Source organism: Notolepis coatsorum (assembly GCF_963971535.1).
Source record: "Notolepis coatsorum genome assembly, chromosome: 18".
Classification (NCBI taxonomy): Eukaryota; Metazoa; Chordata; class Actinopteri; order Aulopiformes; family Paralepididae; genus Notolepis; species Notolepis coatsorum.
In genome coordinates, this window is record NC_140182.1 from 94,284,178 (window position 1) to 94,308,902 (window position 24,725).

The 24,725-nt window shown below is 42.7% G+C and overlaps 1 protein-coding gene across 2 annotated transcripts in view; it reads right to left on the reverse strand.

The window, feature by feature from the left end:
• Nucleotides 1-24,725, reverse strand: part of pde3a (phosphodiesterase 3A, cGMP-inhibited) — a 242,969-nt gene that overhangs the window by 11,580 nt on the left and 206,664 nt on the right. The window lies entirely within an intron of this gene.

Genomic DNA, 24,725 nt, shown 5'->3' on the forward strand with positions numbered 1-24,725 from the left:
AATATATAGCGGGAGATACTGGAAGGGTCCCCCCGGTTGTAAGCCAGCAGGGGTAGAGGATCTGTCGGTAGTAGAGAGTCTGGTCAACGATGACTAAGGAGACTCCAAGTACAGGAGACGGTGCAATAGTCTCTTGATCCACAGACGAATACAGCTGTTCTCCGTAGACTGTAGCTCCACAGTGAAGAAAGCTAGCCGGCCTCAGGCTCTCTGAGGCGCAGACTCGACTGGTCTTCTCACAGGGTAAATCCCACACATGTAGGCGTCGGCGATTCTCCGCTCCATAAATCACAGGACCAAAACAAATATAATCCAGCCGCAAAGGGCTATGTAGTCGTCGGGTAGATTAATCCAGTGTACATGTCCACACGGTTCTCGTCTAGGTCTCCTCGGGTGAAAGCGCCATGAAAGCAGCCCAGCCTGGATAAGCACTCTAGCTGATACGAGGAAGCGTTGGTGATGCTGGTCACTGTAGAACTTTAGCTGCACGATACACTATACACAAATAGACTATTACTGACTTAATAGAAATATGTCGCACTCGACGGTATAGCGCCAAACTCTGACAATTCAGTTATTAATTCGCACGCGGTCTCAATGCTCTATTTTGGGGCCAAACAGGCCATACTTCACCGCACGGAGTATCGTGGGTGAGGCTTCAACTTATTGGGTAACTCTACTTCTGTATTCACCTGCGCCATATTTATATGCACGGCGAACAATCTAGTGCCAACCTCATTTCTGTCTCGTATCCCTGGGCAAGGCCGGGCATGTACAGACATGTCTTGACGATGACTTTGAACCTGACTCCGGAGGCATGGCTCTGGCGCCTGTGGACCGCTGTCCAATAGGAGAATGAAATATTATGGTCTGGTCTAAAGGGATATTCCGTGTATATGTACAAGGAATATACAAGGGATATCAAACGATATACAAATACTATGCAATATATATCAATCAATAAATATATATATTCGGTTTAATCTGATCCTTTGTAACAGGCTAATCATAAATCCCATTATTCCACGCTGAAAAAAACGTTCGGCAAGCTGATCAAAGATGGAGGGGCTTCGTTCAATGATACTGCAGTGGAGCGATGGCGCCCCTAAGCGGATCTGGCCGGTACTGCATTTTTCGAAAATCAAATATGTGGAAAGATCCTGCTAGTGGATCGGGTACCTAATAAGCGTTATAAATATGGAATAAAACAATAACAACTCGTCACAAGTATACTCGTGGCTCTGGACCACAACGCATGGAATCGAAACACGTATATACTCGTGAACGGACGCCATAGTGTTAATTAACCATATATGAAACAGCCCCATGGAATGTAGAATAATGGACTAAGCGGACTTGAAACTTCACTGAGAGCGAGTCCTCCGTGATCAATCTCGCTCTCAGTGAAGTTTCAACTGAGGTCATCTATTCTAACCAACAAAAAATTTAAGCTAGAAAGCATTTCGTTGTGACCAATCTTTGTGACCAATGACACACAAAATAATAGTATTTAGCTTTTTATTTTAAACAATATTTAATCGCGTTTGGAGCAGGGGCGGATTTAGGATTCTTTTCAATTTTTTTTGTTTTTTTTTTTGTTTTTTGGCAGGCAAGGGCAGATTTTTTTTGAATTTAATGAACCTGTACGTGCAATTTCCTGCAATATAGAGCCTTCAATCTTGACCAATAAAGCTGCTATTTTCACTATAAAACTCAGTTAACCATAACGTAGTTATGGTTAGATTTATATATTGGGGGGGATATATCATATTTTTCATATAATCAAAAAGTGGTGGAGCAAGATGATACCTTTGCTCCCCCAAGTTCAATAGTGGGAGAGCAGAGATGCTCCGAATGCTCTTATGGCCAGGCGTCTATGATTCACTGATACAAAGTAAAATAGTGCAGTGCAATAAAATAGTTAGTAAAATAGAATAAAATAATGCAATAGTGCATTGCAATAAAATAGTTATCATCGTATTTTTCGGGAGGCCGGTAAGGAGTGCATTACAGTAGTCGAGTTGGCTTGAGATAAAGGCATGGATCTGGTTTTCAGCGTCCTTTTGATTTATAAATGGCCGTACTTTAGCTATGTTTCTAAGGTGGAAGAATTAAGTTTTTGTCAACTTGTTGATTGTGATTTAAAGCTTAGGTCTGAGTCTACCATAACACCAAGACTTAACTCACTCAAATACAGTTAGCAGCTGGATAGACCACAGATGGAAATTAGCCTCTGCTAAATCTGGTGCAAACATATTTTCATGTAACAATGATGAATTGTAAAAAACAATTTTTTTTTTTTTTTTTTTTTTTTATAAATAGATTTGGGGCTTTTCAGAATACATTCGGGGCTTGAGCCCAAGTAGCCACCCCCTAGCCCCGCCCCTGGTTTGGAGGTGGGTGTTCTGCGTCTGCCCCCCCCATGCCAAACAAGCAGGCCAACTGCGCTCTAAAGGGCTCTTGTTCGAGCGTGAGCCCGTTATAATTGCACTCCTGTTGGGTCGTTCGTTGGGTTGGTCAAAGTCAGTGGATAACCCCGATCACCTGCATTTAAGCGATATTTTTATTACAGATACCCCAGTAATAACATTACAATTGAATTCAATACAATGTGTGCCTTCCTCCCGGTCACCAGCAACGACATGTATCAGCCAAATGCGCAACATTGACTTAGTGGAATCCCTTTCTATTCACATAATAACTGAATTTGTGATGGCTTTGACAGCTACATGGGTGGTACAGTAACAGTCTATTGCTCGTTCCATCTTCAATATATAACGATGGACAGTGCCGGTGGCCAAAAACCCAAGGGTGGAGAGGACTTGAATGTGCATGGGGGTGGCATTTGTGCGTTTTTGTTCCACCCTCCAAATTGCGGTACAAATCAAGGAGAATGTGTCTCGGGTAGCGGCCTCTAGTTAATATTATGTTCTCTTTTAGACTGTCCTATCTACATTTACATTTAGTCATTTAGCTGACACTTTTATCCAAAGCGACTTACAAGTCCTGTACGACAAGTCATCAGGAAGGGCACAACTCTATCAGCTGAGTAACAATGTACATCAAAGTGTTGAGTGCTAGAGTGTAGGTTAGTTTATTAGGACAAGTGCATGACAGTAAGGTTAGTTAGGGTTAGATTTTATTATTATCATTATATATTTTTCAGATATCTCTGAAAACAGCTCCCCACGGAGCGCAGTCAGCGCACCCCGTAGTATTCCGATAACGCTATATAGATAAACGCTGCATTCATTCGGAAAGAAAGACCTATTCCAAATGCTATTTATAGGGTTTGACAATAATTACACTACTGTCGCTATTTTACAATTAACTATAATTAGGGATGTCCGATATTATCGGCCTACCGATATTATCGGCCAAAATTGCCATTAAAATGTGATATCGGAAAATATCGGTATCGGTTTTCAAAAAAATATTTATTTTTTATTTTATTTTTTTTACATTTCTATAACCTTTATTTACCCAGGCAAGCATGTAAGAACAAATTCTGATTTTATTTATTGTCAAAAGTATGCATAATGTTGTGTTAATTCCACAACAAGAGATATGTAATGTTAATTACCTAAAGTTTTTCAGTTTTTTGGGGGGGGGGGGGGGGGGGGGGGGGACCCTGCATATATCGGTATCGTTTGATATCGGTATCGGAAATTAAGAGTTGGACAATATCGGTATATCGGTATCGGTAAAAAAAACAATATCGAGCATCCCTAACTATAATGAATTACGGGTCATACAGAACACGTCAGTGTTGAAACTAATGCACAAAAGCTTATTTCCGTGTGCAGTTTTCTTATTCTACCGCTGGGCGCCATGTACACACGTACGTCTGAGCTGTGCGTAGATATGCGCACAATCTCAAGCACACGTTCAAATTGATAAGTCCCACACTTTGCTTAGAAATTATCGTACGCACGGTTTACGCACATATCTGTGCTTACGCACCATTGATACTGTAAATGAGGGCCCAGGACTTATTTCCATCGTTGTCCCTGTTGTTTCTAAACAATAAAAAACTGCCTATTTTGGTGGAAATGTGAATAAACAAAAGCGAGCTGTTTACAAGAGGACTCTGTTGGATACCTTTAAAGGCCAATGTGGTATCCAGGGATAGGGTGGCGGCTGGCGAGCAGCAGCGTGCACGCCGTCCAGATGGCATGTACATGAACAACAACCACAGTAAGGTTGCCACGGCAATGAGCCCCAAGTGTCATGCGGCACACTATTTTTATATAATAAAAATAAAAAACGGTGTAAAATATACCCGTGATCGTGTGGACTGGGCCTGAATTGTGCCTTTTCTGCAGTTCAGCTGTGACCCCCCCCCCCCCCCCTCTTGAAACAAGCCATTCAGAATTGCAGCCACAATTGCCATAAAAATTATGTAATAATATGTTATTGACAGCATTTTAATGACAAGATTGCTATGCTATTGCTTGAGTCATATTTTGATCTGCAACGTCTAGTATGAAAGTTGGATTTGGATTTTTTTTACGCTACAGGCTCGTGCACCACTGCTAGATGCTACGATAATTATTGTATTTGCTCACTGCTTTCGCCCCCGCTGACTCCTCCTTCATTACAGACATCATGACCACCTCCAAGACCACTACCTGCTCCCTCGACACCATCCCCACCACTCTGACCAAGGCCTGCCTCCCTGCTCTCATCCCCGACCTCACTGCCCTCTTCATTCGGTCACTATCCCAAGGCCATGATCCCTATATCTACAAATTCACCGCTGTCACCCTTGTTCTTAAAAAGCCCACCCTTGACCCATCCAACCTCTCCAAAAATTACCGCCCAACTTACCATTTCTCTCCAAAACCCTAGAACGCATTGTCGCCTCCCAACTCCACTCCCATCTCCAGTCCAACAACGTTTATGAACTCCTTCAGTCTGGTTTCTGTCCATCCCACAGCACCGCAACTGCCCTGGTCAAAATCATCAACGATCTCCTCATCTCCGCTGATTCCGGTGCCCACAGAACATCCTGATTCTACTTGACCTTAGTGCAGCCTTTGACACAGTGTGTCACTCCATCCTCCTCCACAGGATGTACCAACTGGGTGTTGAGGGCACTGCACTCGACTGGTTCATCTCCTACCTCACCCAACCATCACCCCTCCCCCTGGTTCGCAACCTCTGCGTCATCCTGGATCCCACCCTCTCATTCGACCCCCATGTCCGCTCCATCATCAAGATCTCATACTTCCACCTCCACAATAACGCCAAAATCAGACACTGTCCCCCCCCCCCGCTGCTGAATCCCTCATCCACGCCTTCATTTCCTCCCGCCTAGACTACTGCAACTCCCTTCTCACTGGCATCATCTCCCGCTCCCTCCATAGACTCCAGATGGTTCAGAACTCTGCTGCTCGCCTGCTCACTAATACCAGGTCCCGTGATTACATCACTCCTGTCCTCCACTCTCACCACTGGCTCCCGATTAAGAAACGCATTCACTTTAAATTACTACTCCTCACCTTCAAAGCCCTCCATAGCCTGCCCCCCCCCCCCCCTATCAGACAGACCTCCTTCTCCCTTATCGCCCCAACCGATCCCTCCGGCCCTCTTCCACTGCTTCCCTCACCGTCCCCACATCTAAACTAAAATGTTTTGGTGACCGATCATTCTCATGAGCTGCACTCCGACTCTGGAACACCCTCCCTCAGACTATCAGAGACTCTCCCTCACTCCCCACCTTTAAATCCCGACTCAAAACCTACCTGTTCTCCCAAGCATGATACAACCTTCCCAAGCACCATCCTCCAACCAGTACCACCTCCCCCTCCCCCTCCCTACTTTCTCTCTGTCTCCTGCCCCTCCCCCCTCCCTCCCCTCGGTTTCCTTACTTCCCTGATTGTTCCCCTACAGGTTTTTGCATTTGTTGCTTGTTACTCATGGTTTTACGTCTTGTGTATTCATACTGTTGCTTGTTTCCCTGTGGTTATATGTTTCTCTGTTCTCTGTTTTGCTTATTGTCAGCGTCTTTGGGTTATTGAAAAGCCCTATATAAATTTAATTAATTATTATTATTATAGTTTGCTCGTTACAGGCACAGAAACAGCCCATTGAGAACATGACTGAAACAGAGGTATAGAGGCTGCTAGAATGCATAATCTGTGTGTTCTTTTCAGCAAACTATTTAAAAGTAATGTAATGTAATGAAACTTGAGAGAAATATTTAGATATCTTTAAAAAAGATGAGATACCCTAAGACACGTCTGTCAATTAACACTTTGGCGACCAAAGTCCCGCGGCGATTTATAGTCCAGAGGACCGAGCTTTGTCAACAAACCGATGTACTTTCTAACAGCTATATATATCATTTATAGTATTGCTATCTGTCCATTCTCATTGTCACTTGAGTGCATAAACCGTGCCTTCATAATGGCTTAAAGAAAATAAAAATCCATCGGTTGGTTGTCATTTTATAGCGTCGTGAATATAAGGTTTATCGCACTTTTCGTCTCGTCTTTTTTCCCGGGAGCTAGATAATAGGCTAAACGTTGGCGCCGTTATATCAAACGCCATTTCTGCTGTATATATACGAATGAAATAAAACAAACTGCGTAGCATCCGGACTATTACAGAGCATCTATGGATGAAATGGGGGCGCCGGGAAACGGCGATTACTATTATTGATTACCAATACAGTGTGCGTTCAATATAGCATTTTCATTGACTGATCACGTTACGTTATAAAACAATGTCCAATCCAGCTGTAATTTGGGGTAATATTATCCTACCGTCAGGCCATGTGATCGCCGGCAGCATTTCCTCACCAGTCATCGGATTCTGGTAGATCGATATGCACATTGGCTAATCATAAATCCCATTATTCCACGCTGGAAAAAACGCTCGCCAAGCTGATCCAAGATGGAAGATGTTCGGCTGGGATCAAAGAACTATGATCCGCCCACAGAACTGTACTTTTTTATTTTTTTTTAAATTCACATAATGATACTGCAGTGGAGCGATGGCGCCCCTAAGCGGGTCTGGCCGATACTGCATGTTTCGAAAATCAAATATGTGAAAAGATGCTGGTAGTGGATCGGGTACCTAAGAAGCGTTATAAATATGGAATAAAACAATAACCACTCGTCACGTATATACTCGTGGCTCTGGTCCACAACGCTCTTTTTCGAAACACGTATATACTTGTTCTCGGACGGCATAGTGTTAAAGTGTTAAGCTAAGTCAACTGTGTTCCTTTATTAAACATGTTATGACAGACTGAGCTATATTGGTTAACTATTGTCAGGTTGGCCCAGGACATCATTCATTAAGTTTTAAAAGTTTTAAAAACAAGGTTTCTTGATAGTCAATTAAGTCTGTTCATTAAGATAACAAGTTGTTACGGACGCTGTCCTATTGTATATATATGGGGAGTTGTTTATGTTGTGTGTGTTATGTAGGCCTGTATTGTTTTGGTTGTTGTTGTCCTCTGTCTCTCCTCCTGTGTCTCCCTATCTGTTTTCCCAGATGCATCACCAGGGTTCCAGTCACCAGCACCAGCTGGTCAATCAGCACCTCAGTCCTTCCCCAGCACCACCTGATCGCACTCTGCAATCAACCTCCACACCCCTTCATATGTTCCAGTCTTTGTGTCAGTTCTCTCTCTCTCTGTCGTTTGGCGAAGAGCTGAGGCTCTTAGGGTACGTTTTGGTAGAGCTGGTGAAGGCTCTGGTACTTTGCGCTGTTAGTTTAGGAAATATCTTTTGTGTTTTTTGTGCATTATTGTAAAGCTGTGGCTTTTGGAGCATTATTGTCATTGTAGAGCTGTGGCCTTCTGGTATCTTTTGTGTGAGAGCTGGTGGCAGAGCTCTGGGTCTTTGCGCTCTTTAGTGTTTAGTGTTATGGTTTGTTGCACATTTCTGTTCTAACCCGAACCTGTATATATTTGTTTCTCCTTTTGTCACCCAGCCTATGGTGATTATCATTCTGTATATTAACGTTTTGTTTTGCACACAGGGACAATTGAGGACGGGAAGATTTTTTTTTCGTAGGTGACCTGATGTTAGAGACACCAGCCTAGAGTGAGCACCACCACCTGTACTTTTGGGCACTTGGTGCCTGTAAAGGAGAGGGTGGGTTTTATTTTCCTTTTTGTGTATTGATTTGGTGCCACTGGTAGTCCTCCTTGCTCTCTGTGTTGTGTTTTGTGAAATAAATACTAATATTTTGCAAACTGTTTCTGGATTTTGTGTCACTGCAGGCTGGCTACAGTATGGCTCAATGGCTAGCTAACACGATATGACCATCCTACTGTTCAATCAAGCTAGGTGGACCTTGTGCGTGAGGCTAGCAAACTGTGCTGTGCTAAGCTAAGTATGTTTTGTTCACTCGAGGTTAAGCTAACTAGCTACCCAGCTAATTCATCCATTTAGCTAACAGGCTATTATGGGCTAAGCTATAATGGCTAACGGGCACTGTGTAACGTTGGAGCCAGGCTGGGCCAGTTGAGCTCGCTCATTGACTCAACAATTATGATAGGCAAGCTATAATAGCTAACAGGTATTGAGTTGGTTGATATTAGACAATCATCAGATAGATAACATTTAATGCTTTGCCAACGTAGTTTCGATGGTATATAAAAAAAAAAATTGGAATTGTATTTTTACGGATGATTGTTGGCTGCATTGTAGGATTGGCATCTTTGTAAAGCTTAATACACATGTCAAGTAAAGAACAGAATAACTTTAATAGGGACTTTGATCAAAAAATACATCAATTTCAGTTAATTTACCAGTACGGTAACTGGCATCATTGTCTCCTTCTCTTGTTTATATACAGGTAGTCTTGCAACCCCCTTGATGGCCATGATGATTATCTGAAGATAGGTATGTCTGAAAACCAGTTTGTACCTGCATTTGTATAATTATGGATAGGGAGGAAAAGTTGGATATCAGTATAGGACTGATTACAGGGCCGGACGTCCCAGAGCACAATAACCATGTTGCTTTCTGCTAAACCCTGGCCTGACACTACAGTAGCTACACTGTGGAACTCCATGCAGTGTTAATTACCATAGTATGGATTGATTGATTGATTGATTGATTGAAAAATTTATTAACAGATTGCAGAATGGGTACAATACAGTACAGCTCAATACACACAATTGTTAAGGGGATGCAGACCAGAGAAAGACTTTTGTCTTGTTTACATCAGGGTCCCCCATTTTCAATTCATCAGGACATATATGACATACATGACATACAGATAGTCAGTACTGCTACATCTATACATTTATGACATACCAGATTTGCAAATACAGTACTGTTTGTGATACAGAAGGAGTCAGGAAAAGGGAGTATATACATTTGACGTAGAAACTGTACATTGACTTCCGGTTAAGCTGCAATATGTAGCGCACGCAATTGGTTATAGCTCCGCTCCCGTTATCGTTAATTTCGTTTAAAAACCTTATTTGGACAATACCAAAAGAGACTAGACCACATCGTATGTATTGATAAGACCTTCTACTAACTATATCAAAAGACAACATGGTTAGGGATAGGGAAAAGACGGGAAAGAAACAAGAAACGGCAAAGCTAACGGCGCAGATTGAAACTCGGTCAAAGACAATGACAGGCGACGCTGTGGCAGATCCGTTGGTGAGCCCCGGCGCGGGGAATATAGAGGAGAATACACAGGGACCAAGGACAACTGGCCCCGAGATGGAGACAACAGATGACAACATAGCAGGAACATCAGAAAAAAGTACCGTGAAGGAAAAAGCAGGCGATTTTGAGAAGATAATAGCACAATCATCCATCGGATCCCTCACTGCTCCAACAACATCAACTGACACAAGCAGTTCAGTTGCACAGCCCGACTTCAACTCTCTGACTACCCTGATAAAAGAACAGATGATCGCTTTCAAAGCACACGTAGAAGAACAGTTGGTCGCACACGCTGAACACATCGATACTAAATTCGAAGAGGTTATGAGAGCAGTCACTTTGCTGTCCGTGCGAATCACGACAGTGGAGATTTCGGTGACAGAAAACACAAAAGCAGTCAAGGCGAACGAAGGTATCATGACAGTGATGGGAGAAGAGATGGAAAAAGTTAAAGATGAATACCGGAGGGAAATAAAATTGCTTAAAAACGAAGTGATGGAGAGGCAACTAGAAACCCATCGTTACCACAGGCGGAATAACATCCGCATTGTGGGGCTTGATGAATCAGTGAACTGCGATGACATCAACTTTCCAAACGAGTTATCAACGATTTTGAATAACTCCGATCCAAACAAAGTGCCAGAAGTGGAACAAGTTTACAGAATTGGTTCCCAGGGGCAAAATATCAACGGGCCGAGAGTCATCATTGTCACTCTACGGAAAACTACAACAAGGGATGAAATCATCAAATATGCTCGCAACCAACGTGGGATGCTGAAGTATGGTGATAAACCAATATTTATCTACGAAGATTTGAGCAGAGAGGCCATCATCCGACGTCAACCATACAAAGTTGTGATGCAAAAGCTGTACACAGCCGGCCACAAGCCAAGGCTAGCATATCCGGCGCTGTTATCATTCTTGGACAATAACGGCCGCAGGTCAGGTCCATTTACACCCTTTTATGCTGAGGATTTCCTGATTCAAAATGCAGCAAATAACCCAAAGCATGACGGAAATGCCGGAATCAGTTAAGCCTCTGTCTAAATATATACCAGTGTAGGAATGACTTTATTGTGTTCATCAATGAGGTCATTCCACCAGTGTTGGAATAACATTGCTGTGTTCATCAAAGTAGCAAACGATATGCAAGTCGTCTATAACAATGTTTACTGTGTATAATACGAGTCATAATACATTATAATTTCAGTCTCTGGTCTCTGAGGGGACAAATAAATATCAATACAAAAAGATCTATCTGGAATATTCTGGGTTTATCGCTCAAATGCCCTGGGTCTCTTAGATCATTCTGGAATGTAAAATAGTCTAGGCACTAGTATATTCTACAACCTTCTAGAATATAAGGCACCATGACAACGAAGTAAAATAGTCTAGGCACTAGTATATTCTACAACCTTCTAGAATATAAGGCACCATGACAACGAAGCATACAACTCTAACAATAACATTCGGTGTGCATACACATAGCATATATAAATTAAATGAAGTGCAATCAGCCCTTAATAATACTTTAAAATTATCCACACATAAACGTATGGGCACAGCAAGGTTATTCTAACAATTTAAGTAATCACTCCATTAAAGGCACATTGAAGCGCTAAAAGGCGCTGCTTTTCTATCTTATCTAATCAGTTAAATCGGTTCTAGTGGCTTCTCCACGTTGATAATTATTTATCTCTTATTCCTTATCTATATCTTTCCATTGATTTTTATTTTATTAAATTTTTTCTTCTCATCACCCTATATTTTTTAAATATAATTTAACTTACATTGTTCTTTTCCAATGTTCTTCACATTAAGGTGTCAATATTACTATATATTTTTTAAATATATTGTAACTTACATTATTCTTTTCCAATGTTCTTCACATTAAGTGTCAATACTGATCTACAATCTTTTCCTTTTCTTTCCCTCACACGTTGGTGGAGGGTTCAAAGGAATATGTCGATAAAGGTTTATTCTCTTTTTATTTTATTTTTTATTTTTATCTTTAGGTTATTTATCACAATACTTCATTACAGTAAGGGAAGGTGCAAGACCAAAAGCGACATTCTATTGCAATAGAATGGAAATGTTAGATCCTATGGCAATGAGCATAGGAAAATTAGGATTACAATGCTCAGGTTGGGCAATCCGGTGGACCATGGGAGAAAGTCAATCGCGGAGGATGTGTTCTTGGAACACAGGCATGTTCGACTTTCTGGGAGAGGGGAAAATAGGGGATTTTTATTTGTATATATATATGTTTTTAAGCTCAGCTCTCAACGGGACCTCATTAATTGGATGTGCATCTATTGTAGCTTCATACTCCAGAAACATTACCAAAAACTACACGAAAACATGCATAGACTATGGCTAGTTTGAATATAATGGTATGGAACACCGGTGGGATAAACAAACAACACAAGCGCAAAAGCGTGCTTACACTGATGAAAAAAGAACATGTGGACGTGGCACTATTAAGCGAAACGCACATTTTAGAGGGAGACATAAATACGTTAGCGGATAACATATACCATAATATTGGTCACTCTTCTTTTGCTACGAGAACTAGAGGGGTAGCCATAGTCGTCAGACGCAAATTAAATATCGAATTGAAAGGGGTATGGTCGGATGCTGAGGGGCGCATAACTATAGCTAGGATTATACACAATAACAGGAAAATTGCATTGGCAGCGGTATATGCCCCGAATTTGTACGAAGTGGGTTTCTTCACTTCACTAACAGGAGAAATGTTAAACCATCCCGAGTACTCATACATAATAGGTGCGGATTTTAATGCCATTTGGAACCCAAGGATGGACAAAACTTACCTTTCCTTCTCCAGCGAACAAAAGAATTCATCTAAAGCATTAAAAGATTGGTCGAAATCAACAGGAGTAACTGATTTATGGCGTTCACTTAACCCCATGACCCGCAAGTACTCCTGTCGTTCGGCGAGACACAACACACTATCCAGAATTGATTACGTCTTTGCATCCCCGAGAATATTTGATAAATACGAAGTGGAAATGACACCCAATGCGCTATCAGATCACTGCTACTTAATCCTGAAAGCAACATTTGGTACATTATCTACCCGGGCCCCAAGATGGCGTTTTAATTCGATGCTGCTTAACAACAAGGAATTCATTACACAAATTAAAGAAGCTCTCACAGTATTCCTACAAGTTAATGCTAACTCGGTGCAAGATCCCAGAATATTATGGATGTCGGTAAAGAGTATGATCAAGGATTTCTCGGATAGATTTACCTCCATATTGCGCAAAAATCAAAACACAAAACTGTCTGAAAAGGAAACGCTTTACTCAACGCTTTTTAATTCTTTAAAATACAACAACTCTACTAGACTAGATAACCAAGTTAACATTCTAAAGACCGAGATCAAAGCAATGTACAGACAAAAATCGGAATTGCAAATACGCAGCACTAGACAACAGCAGTACTTCCAAGGTTCTAAACCTAGTCACCTATTAGCCATGCGACTAAGAATTAATGCAAAATTTGCAGATATAACTGCCATTAGGAAACAACAAGCTCTAGTAACAGAACCCAAAATAATAAACGATACATTCAAAGAATTCTACTCCGATTTATATAACTCAGAAACGACCTTTGATCAAGACAAATTAGACACATATCTTAATCAAATTACTCTCCCTAAACTTACAGATGAAGACGCTAAACAGTTAGAAGTACCGATCACATTAGAAGAACTCAAGAAGGCCATATCCGGAATGAAAAACGGCAAAGCTCCGGGAATTGACGGTATCCCATCAGAAATGTACATTTCTTGCTGGGACATATTTGGACCCTTATTACTAAATATGATCTTATACTCAGTCAAAGAGGGAAGCTTCATCGAACACCAAAATACCGCACTCATTTCAGTTCTTCACAAAAAAGACAAAGACCCCACTGAATGCGGTAGTTACCGTCCTTTAAGCCTCCTCGGAACCGATGTCAAACTGTACTCTAAGATATTAGCCATCAGATTGCAAAAGCATATGACGTCTTTAGTTCATACGGACCAAACAGGCTTCATAAAAGGTCGCCTGATCAATGATAACATAAGGCGAATACTGCACGTACTAGATACAGACAAAGAGGACATCACACCTAAGGCGATACTATCCCTGGATGCTATGAAAGCATTTGACAGGTTGGAATGGTCGTTTCTATGGGCAGTATTGGAAAGGATGGGGTTAGGAAAAGGTTTCATTGATATGATTAAAGTACTATACAAGGACCCATCGGCCATGATTACAACAGGCACAATCATCTCCAAAATCTTTCCGGTATCACGCTCTGCCAGACAGGGTTGCCCTCTTAGTCCCGGACTATTCAATTTATCATTAGAGCCTTTAGCACAATATATAAGACAATCCCAATCCATAGAACCAATCGTAATCAAGGGCACACAACAAAAAATTAGTTTATATGCGGACAACGTAATATTGTTCATGCAAAACCCCAACACCACATTGCCTCATCTGCTCAAGTTGATTGAGAACTTTGGTGATCTATCGGGATTTAAGATAAATTGGCCGAAGTCGGCTTTCCTTCCACTTAACACCCCTGCAAAAAAAGATATAACCCTCCCAGGTGCGATACCGATGGTAAAACATTTCAGATGCTTGGGAGTGGAAATATTCCCCACCATAAGACAAACGGTGAAGCACAATTACACAAAAATACAGAACAAAATCAAGGACGACCTGGACAGGTGGGCAAAACTTAAAAACTCAGTACAGGCAAGGGTATCAATAGTTAAGATGGATGTATTACCAAGAATCAATTTCTTCAGCTCAATGCTTCCGTTACCTCCTCCAGAGGGCTACTGGAAAAGATTACAAACCTCCACATACAAATTTATTTGGAATAACAAACCACCTCGCATAAAAAGATCCACCGCACAGAGAAGTAAAGCAGACGGTGGCATGGCAGTCCCAGATTTTTTACAATATTTTAATGCCTTCACATTAAGACCATTGAAGAAGATATGGTTTGACCCCGAGGCTTTGGTATCTTGGAGAGAATTAGAAGAAAACATAGTAGCCCCACAGAGATTGAAAGACATAGCATACACTAAACTTTCAATCAAGCATTGTGAGCGAGAATTTGGCCCAATAATAACCCATGCAATCAGGACATGGCGGGAAACTCAAAGGAAATTTCCTAACAATCAAGTATGGCATAATCACACTCCCATATTCAATAACAATGCTCTCTTAATGGGAAAACGACCTATAAGATTCCCTGTATGGGAAGAAAGAGGCATACAATCATTAGGGGATATTTTTAATAACAAGGGCCTCTGTAGTTATGTCGAAATATGCATAAAGTTTAACCTCACCGAGTCCACATGGCTTTTTTACATACAGTTAAAACTTTGTATGAGATCTCACGGTGTTCCATTACACATACCAATTGAACACCACAGATACCACAAATTTTTCTATGACAGAAATACATTGGGAGGTTTTGTATCAGGTTTTTATTCACAATTACTAACGTCCTCGTACGAAACCCTTCAACTAGACAATGTCTGGAGGAGGGATATACCAGACCTGGAAAATGACTTTGATTGGCAAGGAGCCTGGGCAAATGTCCGACTTACATCAAGGAACCCGGATCATCAACAAATCAATCTGAACTATATTCACAGGACATACTTGACTCCTATAAGGCTGTGCAAAATGGGGCTTATACAAAACTCCAAATGCTCCCAATGTACAAATGGGGACGAAGGAACATTTATGCACATGTATTGGGACTGCCCACCAGTTAAGGCATTCTGGGAAGATGTGTCCCAACAATTATCAATACTCGTATTTTGGAATATACCTGTACACCCCGCGGTATTGCTATTGAATGATGTTTTTGAGTTTGCAGTGAACCCACAACTAAAAAGATTGGTTTTATCGGGTATCACAGTAGCTAAAAAACTGATTGCATCACGTTGGTTTCAACCGGAAAAAATGTGCCGGAAAGTGTGGTTTCTTACATATCTTGATGTGATATATCAAGAAATATCAACAGCAAGAATTCTAGGGCTCAATGAATCCAAAATGTTAATGTGGTTAGAAGTGGTGGAGAGAATAAAAGCTAGCCTATAATGGTGATGTCTGGTTAGGAGTGAGGGATAATAGAGGTACTATCCAAGAGGGGGTCCGGGAGGGGGGGATTTGAGCTGGAGCATATGTGTGTAGGGTTTTAGAAAATAGGTATTCGGGGTATATTATATACTAACATTTATATAATTGTAACTTCGCTGGATATACACGGTATACGGTTAAAATGTTATTATTGACTATTTTTGTTTTATCCTGTTTCTGTACTTGCATATATTTTAACCACCTTTACTGAAAGTTTCATTATACATTGTGTGTTGAGTACTGACTTTTAATAAGTTTTGTTTTGCAATAATAAAAAAAATTAAAAAAAAAAAAGAAACTGTACATTGGAGGAGGTTGGGTGGGGGGGGGTTGGGTACACTGGGATATTGACAACCATACTGGGTAATCTACATTGGAGGTGGTTGGGGGGGGGGGGGGCACACTGTATAAACAAGCAAAACTGTACATTGAGGGGGGGGGGGGGAAGACACTGTACAAACAAACAAAATTGTACATTGGACTATTGACAACCATACTAGGTAAATGACTGTACATTGGCAAAACTGTACATTGAGGGGGGGGGAGACACTGTACAAACAAACAAAATTGTACATTGGACTATTGACAAAACCATACTAGGTAAATGACTGTACATTGGAGGGGGTTGGGTTAGGATATTTACAGGGGCCAGTGTTGAATTGCAGTCTCCTGTAGGTGTCCCTTGAGAGAGGTTTTGAAAGTGGGTAGTGATCCACATTCCTTTACAGCTTTGGGTAGGGCGTTCCACATTGATGTGGCATAATTGCGAAACGTGTTTAGTCCCTTATTTGAGCCGAATCTGGGTTTAACATGATTTGTGGAGCTCCCTCTGGTGTTGTGATCGTGGTATTCACTGACCTTTGGGAAGTATTTTGACATGTACATGGGTACCTTGGTCGTGTAGTGTATCTTGTAGACCAGGCCCATTGCAAGTTGCTGGAGATAGCCAGAGGTCTGGAGGCCAGTGAGAGAACCTCTTTGTTGGTTGTCAGAGCCCATAAGCCTCTGAGTTTTATCCCCACAGGGCTGATCAATGAAAATACAACTCTGGTTCACATACTTCACTCTGCCTCAGTAGACCCACCAAGGCAGAACAGATCCGGTGAGAAGAACTGATAAACATGGTTTTTACAGAGTCTTCTGTCCGTGTGTTTCTGTATGCTCCTCCGTGTACCATACAACAGAATACAGAAGATCTACTGTACTCCTTTTGTCCAAGGTCGCTCTCTGTTGACTGTGTACCGTGCAAGCTTCACCGCAACTGCTCTCAGACGCATTGTCATTGAAGAGCCATTCCATAGGCTCATGCTCTCTGCCTCCGGCCCCTCTCTCTCTTTGAGGACTAGCCTGCAGTCGGCTTCCCCTAGCTCCAAGCTGGAGGTACAGGGGAGGGCCTGAATGCGCTGTACTTGACCCAGGAACAATTTGCAGAGATTCATGGTCATTTATAGCCATGGGGGAACTATTGTAAGAAAGTGTCTGCTCTCTGTCTGGGTGCTGAGATGTTAAATTGAATGCGACTTTGAGTGAAAATACGATTTTGATGTTCAATTCAAAATGTCAGCAGCCAGAGAACAGATATGTAATTGAAACTTTTGACAAGTTTCTGACCGAAACGTGGCATGTTTAGGGTACTTGAATGCATCTGAGTGAGAACGATTATATGATATAACGTAGAGTATATGATGTAGCTAAGCTAGTGTTACATATTCCTATTAACAGCCAGCGACCAGCAAACATTTCACCAACTTTTCTATGCCCCCAGTGTGCTTAAACCATATGGAAACTGCCATGTAGATATGGAATACAAAATGTAAATGGTCTCGATGAATCAAATGCACAACAATCTGCAGGCAGCTAGGTGAATATACCTGTAAGTAATTTGAAATTGTTTGCTCATGGTAGAACCGGGAAAGAACAGGTGACATGTTTCTTATCTGGGAATTGGACCGCATACGTCACACACATGCTCCTCCTACACAGCTGGGGTGACATCTCAGTGTGAATAATTGGAGGGTGCACTGCCATTATTATTTCGATATGTCATGAAGATTGAATGGACACACAGATTCTCCAAAACAACGGTAAGCAGCATCTCCTCAAAATAACTGTCTGCTGCCCAACCGGCTGTGTTGTCTAAGGGTTGTACCCAATAGTGGTGGTGTCAGTAGGCCCTACATTTTGGTTAAAGTCCACAGAGTGGATGCATTTTTTTCTACGTTTCTAGTGTCATAACTAAATAAAACATGGCTGAATAAATCAGTTGAGAGACTGAACTTTGTTTCCAACAAAAATAGCGGAGGCTCTCTGAGGCCCCTCTCACACTAAAAAGGCACAAAATAGTTTAATCCGCCACTGCACTAGGATTTGTCTCTATTCACAGCTAATCAACTGTATATATCAGACTGTATATTTTACAATGTATATACATATTTTGACTAACTAAATGTTCATTGTGAGCGATCTGTGGTGCTGAATTTCCCTCGGGATCAATAAAGTACTTCTATTTTATTCTATTCTATTCAAGCCGAGTGACTGCTGAAGCTGGAGCATGGATGCTGTGATAAATAAAGGGAAATGGGGTACCTAAAAGAAAAGGGAGAAAGCAAACTGAGGGAAAACGACTGCTAACAAAAAGAAAGGTGAGCACAACCATAGGCGGCGGGTAATGAAGGCAAGGGTAGGCTAAGCCTACCCAAATGTTATGCTCGGAATTTTGAAAATGATATATAATATATGTGCGCAGCATTATTATGTATTTCACGTTCTTCAGCCGATTCGACCAGAGTGGCCTCCCCACACCCCTCCCCCCACCCATCGACACCAGCACCAGTTCCCACCTTCCAAGCACCCCCCCTCCCCCACCCACCAACACCCATCACCACCGGCACCCCACCCCCAACAGCAGCAGCAGCAGCAGACTGCCCACCACCCACAAACACCAACAGCACACTACCTACGGAGACATCAGCCCCAACTCTGACCATCACTAACAGCCAGGTCAGGAGGCAGCTCTCCAAGATTAGTGTGAATAAGGCCAGAGGACCGGACAACACCAATCCCAGGGTGCTCAAAGCATGTGCGGAGCAGCTGGCAGCACCGCTCCAACATCTCTTCAACCTCTCCCTGAGGCTGGAGAGGGTGCCCCAGCTCTGGAAGACCTCCTGCATCGTCCCGGTGCCCAAGAAGGGACGACCCAGCACCCTCAACGACTACAGGCCAGTCGCTCTGACGTCACACGTCATGAAGACGTTTGAGAGACTGGTCCTGCAACACCTCAAGCCCCTGGTGTGTGACTCCCTCGACTCCCTGCAGTTTGCATACCAGGCAAACATTGGGGTGGAGGACGCCATCATCTATATGCTCCACAGAGCGTACACGCACCTGGAGAAGCCGTGCAGCTCAGTGAGGATTATGTTCTTCGACTTCTCCAGCGCCTTCAACACCATCCAGCCGTCACTGCTAGCGGAGAAGCTCTCTGCGATGCAGCTGGAGCACGGCTTGGTGGCCTGGATCAAGGACTACCTCACTGAGAGACCGCAGTAGGTCAGACTAAAGGACAGTCAGTCTGACGTACTGGTGAGCAACACCGGCGCCCCCCAAGGAACTGTGCTGTCACCCTTCCTCTTCACCCTCTATACCTCAGACTTCTGCCGCAACTCAAGCGGGTGCCACCTGCAGAAGGTCTCCGACGACTCCTCCATCATAAGCTACATCACCGACGATGATGAGGAGGAGTACAGAGCCCTGGTGGAGAGCTTTGTGGGGTGGAGCGAGAGCAACCACCTCCAACTCAACACCAGTAAGACCAAGGAGCTGGTGGTGGACTTCCGGAGGGGCAAAAAGAGGCCCCCCCCGATTCCCATCACCATCCGAGGGGAGGAGGTGGAGGTGGTGGACTCATATAAGTTCCTTGGGGTACACCTGAACAATAAACTGGACTGGTCGGATAACACAAAGGCCCTCTACAGGAAGGGACAGAGCAGGCTGTTCTTCCTGAGGAGTCTCGGGTCCTTCAATGTGTGCAATAGACTGCTGCAGTCATTTTACCAGTCTGTAGTGGCCAGCGTCCTCTTCTATGCTGTGGTATGCTGGGGAGGCTACATCAACTCAAGGGACACCAACAAGCTCAACAAGCTGGTGAGGAAGGCTAGCTCCGTGGTGGGAGTCGAGCTACCTAGACTAGAGGTGATGGCAGAGAGGGGGATGAGAAGGAAGCTGGCTGCCATCCTGCAGAACCCCTCCCACCCCCTCTACGACGAGCTAGTCAAGATGAGAAGCACGTTCAGCCACAGACTCATACCCCCCCGACACTCAACTAACCGCCTCGGACAGTCCTTTATACCAGCGGCCATCAGGCTCCACAACAGTGGGCAGGGACTGCTGCCAGACATCGACCTAGAACTAATAGGAACCCAAGGAGGACAATAACACTACCTTAGGCATACTGCACCTTATGTGGATACTGTGACACTGTGAATATATATTTCAGTTAGTTAGATAGTAAGTTATATTGACCTATTTGTTTACACTGCTTGTGTTGTTTTTACTACCTGTACCCCCCCATGCTGCTATGATGCCTGCATTTCCCCAAGGGGATCAATAAAGGAATATCTTATCTTATCTTAACTTATCTTAAGATAAGGCTACTATATTGTGTGTGTGTTGTCGCTGCAGCCCCCTGGTGACAATCTGGTGATTATGGGTAGGCTCAGGTTAAATAATGTAGCCAATCACATTCCGAACCCGCCGCAAAGCATAATTCATTTTTTGTAAACATCTGCATTCTGAATTTCCACCCTCCAATCGCTTTGTAGCAAACACCAGCGTGCTATTTTGAGTCAAATTTCAAAAAGTATAATGGATATACGGTCTTTTTCCACGGCAAAATATAAACAAAGTAATTCAGAAGATGCCAGCAGCAGCACCAGCTACCACACACCTGCAGCCACAGTGAGCCCTGCCCGGGCGCGTGTATGCTTTCTACAACGCAGTTGGGCGATTTGCGATTCTGATTGGCCACTGACGTTTCTGGTCATGTGACATGTGCACCCAATAGCGTGACGAGCTGTGTCTTTGCCCATTTCCGCGTCGAACAGCCTGCAAAGCACCTGGCATTCTATCGCCATGCTCTAAGACAAACTCTAACCTTAACCAACTTCGAAAGAGCGCCTAAGCTTAACCAGTGTAGACACTTGCGGTCCCAGGATTGGGCGTACATGTCACATGACCAGAAATGACCTGGCCAATCAGATTCGCAAATCGCCCAACTGCGTTGTAGAAAGCATACAAGCTGCCCGGGCTGCCCCTGGGCATAACACCGGATCACCTGAGGCTATTGTATGTTGCTTTATCTTGGCAAACAAGGGCTTGCTCTAAGAGGGCATGAAGATAGTCAGAGTTCATCAAATCCTGGAAACTTTTTAGAGCTACTGTATGTACATTGTTTTCAAAGCATGATGAGATCCAAATTACAAAAAACGTTTCCTTCATTGCCCGTCGGCACCGCAACTTTCACATCTTTCTCAGCAATGAGGTGCATCCGAAACTGGCTAAGAACAACAATGGGCCAGGAGAGACAGTCAACTCTGAGTCTACTTCACATTGAAAGTGATCTCACAGATAAACTTAAAGCAGAAATAATCATTGATGCCAAAACGAAACATTGCATATTGCTGCATTAAGGTAAGACAATGGTTAATCATATTGGATGCCTTAATTTGAACACTTAATTTGCACTATATATTAAATGAGTGGGGCTCGCTGTAGTAGCCTAGTGGGTGTGTGTATTGTATGAATTCAGAACCATGGACAGCATCGTTTGCAGGTGCACGCAACGTGCGCAAGGAAAAAAGGAAAAATGTTGCGCGCTCACACAACTCTATAACTATAGCCTCGCCTAATGTTCGGCTCACTGTTTCTCATTGTTTTGTATTTCTAATCAAGTACGAGTCTAAAATACTCTGAGCATTTACACACAACCTCCCGACCGCGCGTGCGGGGCAGGATCTTCTCTTCTTCCGAGAGAAGCTCCTGCCCCCCGCGGGCCCCGCGCGGTCGGGAGGTTATGTGTAAATGCTCTGTGTCCCTCTCTCTCTCCCTCTCTATCTCTCCCCTCTCCCTCTCCCTCTCTATCTCTCTCTCGCTCGCTTGTTCTCTGCTGTCTCTGTCGGCACCCGTGCACGTCAACCCGTTTTAGGAAGTGTCAGTATTTCCACTCGCTCTGTTGTTGAGTGAATTGTTGATTGTGGGCAGTGACTACAACCAGTGCCTTACTCACGTCAGCAAAACAGTCAAATCAGAATGGCTTAGTTCAGTGAGGGAGCATCTTGTGAACTCGAGACTAGACTGATGAGCAAAATGAGAATTAGAGACACAGACCCCATTGATACAAATGAAATGAGGTACAAAACATAGGGTAAGGTGCAAATGAGGTATGAATGTAGTGCAAATCTCTTTAATAATAGATAAATATAAAGGGTGTTAAAGTGTCTAAAGTGAGTGATAAGGTGAATGTTTGTTTAAAGTGAGTGTGTAGTGTACATGTGGATGTGTGTGCAGTGAGTGTAGATGATGGGTTGTTACATAGTGTTGTCATCGAGCATCCATGACAACTGGCCATGAGACTGCGGTAGCGCTTGCCTGACCGCAGCAGTTCAAAGAGGCAGTTGTTTGGGTGACTATCAACATCACTACTAGCAAAGCTTAACATCATGAAACAAATGGCCCTCAGTTTCATAAACAGTCACTGAGAGCGGAGCAGCAGCAGCATCTGTTACCGAGGACGTGAGACAAGGTGAGCTCATGAAGTGTGGCAATAAACTTGAATCTAATTTGAATCCAAAACCCAGCTGCTAGAAACAACTGCAGCTGGACTTGGGCTCAAAATAAATGGACAAAAAACTCAAGTAATCAGAGTCAATAATAAAAGCACAAACCCCATAACCATCGGGGGCCAGACACTGGAAGAGGATGACAAATTCACATACTTGGGTCGTGTTATAGCTGTTGATGGTGGGACTGAGGAAGACGTAAGGGCAAGAATAGGAAAAGCAAGAGCAACATTCAACATGTTAAACAAGATATGGAAAACCCGAAACATCAAACTCAACACCAAGCTCAAAATCTTCAACTCCAATGTCAAATCCATTCTGCTATATGGCTCTGAAACCTGGAAAACCACCACTAACATCAACAATAAACTGCAGACCTTCATCAACCATTGTCTGAGACGTATCCTCAGGATCTTCTGGCCAAACACAATCACCAACATCAAGCTGTGGGAATGCACCAAGCAAGAATCGGTGGAGGTCCAGCTGACCAGGAGAAAATGGAGCTGGATTGGGCACACACTTCGAAGACACAAAACCGCAATAACCAAACATTCTTTAACCTGGAACCCACAAGGCAAGCGAGGCAGAGGAAGACCCAAAAACACCTGGAGAAGAGACACTGAGCAGGAACTCAAGACAAGGGGACTGACGTGGAAACAGCTGGAGAGGATGGCGCAAGACAGACGGGGGTGGAAACTTTTCATCAATGGCCTATGTTCCGAAAGGAATAAAAGGCCTAAGTAAGTAATCTGAATCCAATCTATTACAAGCAATCATTTGACATTGAGGTGTCGCACAGTCGCAGACCTCGTGGTAAAGATCTTGGAGCACTATTTAGCCCCTTTCTCAGTAAGCTAGCATGGCATGTTCGGTATCAAACGGATTCAATGCTCAATCTCATCATTCATGTGATACCACTATCTTAAGAACTGAGTCCCCAACGCCCTTAAGAAGACAGTAATGGGAAAGGACCCCTTCATTGATTTTCTACTTTATCTGTATCTATCCAAAGTAGGGATATAGTAGTGTGAAAATCACCTGCAGTTGTTGCCAATGTGTCTCTGTGTCTCTGGGGCGCAGTTGCAAAATCATTGTGTGTAAAGATGACACGTCTGGTGCTCGAAGAAATACAACCTAGTTTAGCTTGGATTTCTATTTTCGAGCTTCGTTTTCAACGGCGGAAATGGCATCCCAAGATATTAGGCAATTCTATTTATGGAGTTGAGGCAGGAGACGAAGAACTGTCGAACTCAGCTGAATTCTAGACCATCCCTTAATCTGCTATTCTAAATCTATAACCATATTTAGTCTTGTTTTAGTCTTGTTTCTCCGCTACTATTTTCTGAAAAGCCATATCATTGGTTTCGAATTTACCAAAGCTGATAGCATGCCTGGTGACGATATATAAGACGCTTGTTTTCTCTGTTCTTGGCAGAATGTCTTGGCATCTCCACGCTACTGTATATTATGCAACGATAGTTTCCAAAAATAATCTGTAGAGGCTTACTTTACACAATTTACATACAGTGAGTCATTTAGCTGACACTTTTATACAAAGCGACTTACAAGTTCAGTTTTTGTCTTTCTTTCTTTCTTTCTTTCTTTCTTTCTTTCTTTCTTTCTTTCTTTCTTTCTTCTTTCTTTCTTTCTTTCTTTCTTTCTTTCTTTCTTTCTTTCTTTCTTTCTTTCTTTCTTTCTTTCTTTCTTTCTTTCTTTCTTTCTTTCTTTCTTTCTTTCTTTCTTTCTTTCTTTCTTTCTTTCTTTCTTTTCTTTCTTTAACGTTGCTACACAATGAACAATACATATAGGACTTTGAATGGGCCCTAATAATGGCATGTAGCAATAGAATTTAAAAAGTTATAGCCCTGCAAAGAAGGGGACTTTCTCTATAGACAAATAGAGCCGGCAACCTACGGTTGATAATGAATTTAACCCATGGCACCCAAAGTGTTAATGTATATCCTATCTACTTTTTATTTATCTTTTTGCAAAAAATAATTTAGCAATTTTATATTTTTTATAGATCTCCTTTCCTTTGTATCAATTTTATGTAAAGCACTTTGAAT